This window comes from Triticum urartu, chromosome 3 (assembly GCF_003073215.2).
Source record: "Triticum urartu cultivar G1812 chromosome 3, Tu2.1, whole genome shotgun sequence".
Classification (NCBI taxonomy): Eukaryota; Viridiplantae; Streptophyta; class Magnoliopsida; order Poales; family Poaceae; genus Triticum; species Triticum urartu.
In genome coordinates, this window is record NC_053024.1 from 288,938,479 (window position 1) to 288,942,099 (window position 3,621).

A 3,621-nucleotide genomic window follows, 5' to 3' on the forward strand; every position below is an offset into this window, starting at 1 on the left:
AGGATCTGAACATATGATCTTCCACCAATTAAACCAACTAGCATCAACTACAAGGAGTAATTAACACTACTAGCAACCTACTAGCACCAATCCCGGACTTGGAGACAAGAATTGGATACAAGAGATGAACTAGGGTTTTGAGATGAGATGGTGCTGATGAAGATGTTGATGGAGATTTCCCTCTCCCGATGAGAGGAGCGTTGGTGATGACGATGGCGATGATTTCCCCCTCCGGGAGGGAAGTTTCCCCGGCAGAACAGCCCTGCCGGAGCTCTAGATTGGATCCACCAAGGTTTCGCCTCGTGGCGGCGGAGTTTTGTCCCGAAAGGTTGCTTTTTATTTTTTTCTCGACGAAAGACTTCATATAGGAGAAGATGGTCATCAGAGAGCCACCAAGGGGCCCATGAGGCAGGGGGCGTGCCCTAGGGGGGGGGGCGCCCCCCACCCTTGTGAGAAGGGTGTGGCCCCCCTGGTCTTCATCTTTGGCGAGGATTTTTCATTATTTATTATAAGGTGTTCCGTGGAGTTTCAGGACTTTGGAGTTGTGCAGAATAGGTCTCTAATATTTGCTCCTTTTCCAGCCCAGAATTCCAGCTGCTGACATTCTCCCTCCTTATGTAAACCTTGTAAAATAAGAGAGAATAGCCATAAGTATTGTGACATAGTGTGAAATAATAGCCCATAATGCAATAAATATTTGTATAGTAGCATGATGCAAAATGGACGTATCACCACTCTACCTGAAGAAGAGCGCTGGATAATTTGAGTACATGTTCCAGGAAGGACATTCACACGAGTTACTAAGCCCATAGAGTTTTTCTTTTGATGCACCAACCAGGAGTCTAGGAAAGAGCATGGCAGCCCACATCGCCATGGGACGCATCGGCGAAGTATACCACAAGGATCTTACGGACACCATCTACCAGATATGTGTATGCCGAGATGAGCAATGGGAGATGATTTGCACCAAGAAGGACAAGTCCATTGCAGCCTACATCCAGGAGTTGAACCAGCACATTCGTCGTCAGGAGAACCAGATGTGCGCCAGCATGATAGACCTGAAGAAGGTGATGACCAGGAACATGGAGCTTGAAGAGGAACTCAAGTCTACACGCGATGGATACAAAGAGGAAATTGCAGTACTACTGGAGAAGAATAAAGACATGAAGAAGAAGCTAGGAATATTCATGGGAGATCCCAAACCCGAGGAGGACAACCACCCCGAAGACTACATCATCATCAACGACACCGACTCCGATCCCGATAGTGATGATGATTATGAAGACAAAGCTGGAGCAGATATCATGTTGTCTTCCTCCGATCAAAATTTCTAGTCGACCACCATATTATCAGTAGTAATTTCCCCATATATATAGTAGTAGTCCGAGTATTTTGTAACAGTAGCCTAGATCGATTGTATGATCTTGTTTGCATTGAGTGGTGTGAATGAATGTGTTTGCCTCATGTGCATATGGGTAGTGATTTCCCTTTAGACCTCGCTCTATTCTATTCTCACCCCTCTAAACCTATCAGATGCCTCCGAGATGTGACCCCGGATTTGTCTTCCCACCGGAGCTCACTCAGTTGATCGAACAGCAGAATGCCTTGATGCAGTTGCTAGTCCAAAACCAAGGCAACAACAACAACCCACCGCCACCACCTCTAGTGGACAACTTATACCGTTTTCTGAGGTTGAATCCTCCAGTGTTTTCCATTAGCACCAAGCCGATTGTTGCTGATGACTGGCTCCGCAGGATTGGGAGGGAGCTGACCACCGCAGGTTGCATAGATGCTGAGAAGGTGCGCTTTGCCGCACAATAATCGGATGGACCCGTAGTCTCATGGTGGGAGAATTACACAACCACTTTCCCCATAGCCAATGTCACATGGGATTAGTTTTAGCAAGCTTTCCACACAGCCCATGTCTCAACCGGAGCTATGAGTATGAAGAAACATGACTTTCACAACTTACGCTAGGGAAATCATATTGTGGGGCAGTACGTGGATGAGTTCAGCAAGTTAGCCCATTATGCCCAGATGATGTGTCCACAGATGCCACAAAACAGGAGAAGTTTATGGAAGGGCTGAATGATGAGCTGAGTATGCAGTTGATGGTTGAAACATTCACCAACTACCAGGAGTTGGTAGACAGGGTTCTTATGATAGGAGGGAAGCAGCAACAGATAGAGAGCTAAAAAAGGAAGTATGGACAGGGGAAGTACAATTCTGGAGCCCAACAGAAACCCTGTTTTACCACAAACTCGAGAGGATACACCCACAAACATGGAGGCCATACTCACAATGGAGGAAGTTCACATAACCACAATGGCTCTAAGAATGGAAATGGGAATGGAGGAAGCAGCAGCCAGAACCGTTCCAGCCCAGCAACACTCGCTAAGAAAGACCTGAGCCATGTCACCTGTTACAAGTGTGGGAAGACTGGACACTATGCCAATGATTGTTCTGAGTTGAAGAATGGCAATGGAAATGGAAACTCTGGGTAGAAGCCCAACCCCTTCACCAGAGGTTTGGTGAACCACGTCAATGTGGAGGAAGTTGAAGAGCAGCCGGATGCAGTAATCGGTAAGTTTTTGATTAAGTCATTTACTGCAATTGTTCTTTTTGACACTGGTGCATCACATTCATACATATCAAAGGGAGTTGTGGATAAGTTTAAGTTGCCCACCAAAGCCCTTAAGACACCTATGTTAGTAAGCTCGCCAGGAGCAGAGTATATGGCAAGCAGAGGATGTTTTCATATGCCATTGACCGTAGGTAGGCATGTTTTCCCCTTAGACTTAATAATTTTGGAGTCGCAAGGATTGGATGTGATACTAGGCATGGATTGGCTATCGATGTATGGAGGAAACATCGACTGTGCTAGTAAGTCAATTTGACTCACCACCCCGGAGGGTAAACGGATCAAGTAAGTGTCACGGCATGTGCCAAGGAGGACTCAAGTAAATTCCCTCTCGGGAGTTGTTCAGGAAGAAGTGCCTGTTGTGAAGGATTTCTCGGATGTATTTCCAGAGGAACTACTAGGCATGCTGCTAGATCGAGACATAGAATTTTTGATAGAGCTGTTGCCAGGCACCGGACCAATATCGAAGAGACCGTATTGGAGGCCCGCAAATGATCTGGAGGAAATTAAGAAGCAGATTAAGGAGTTATTGGAGAAAGTTTATATCTGACCAAGTTCATCACTGTGGGGAGCCCCAGTGCTCTTAGTGGAGAAGAAGGATGGATCGTTAAGAATGGTTGTTGATTATCGAGCGTTGAATGAGGTGACGATCAAGAACAAGTACCCACTCCCGATGATCAATGATCTATTCGACCAGCTACAGGGAGCAAAAGTATTCTCCAAGATCGGTCTTCAATTGGGATACCACCAGTTGAAGATCCTAGAACAGGATCTACCTAAGACAACTTTTACCACAAGGTATGGGCTATATGAGTACACGGTCATGTCATTTGGATTGACTAATGCCCCCGCCTTTTTTATGAGTATGATGAACAAGGTGTTCATGGAGTTTTTGGATAAGTTTGTGGTGGTGTTCATTGATGATATATTGGTGTACTCGAAGAATGAAGAGGAACACAAGGAGCATTTGCACTTAGTTC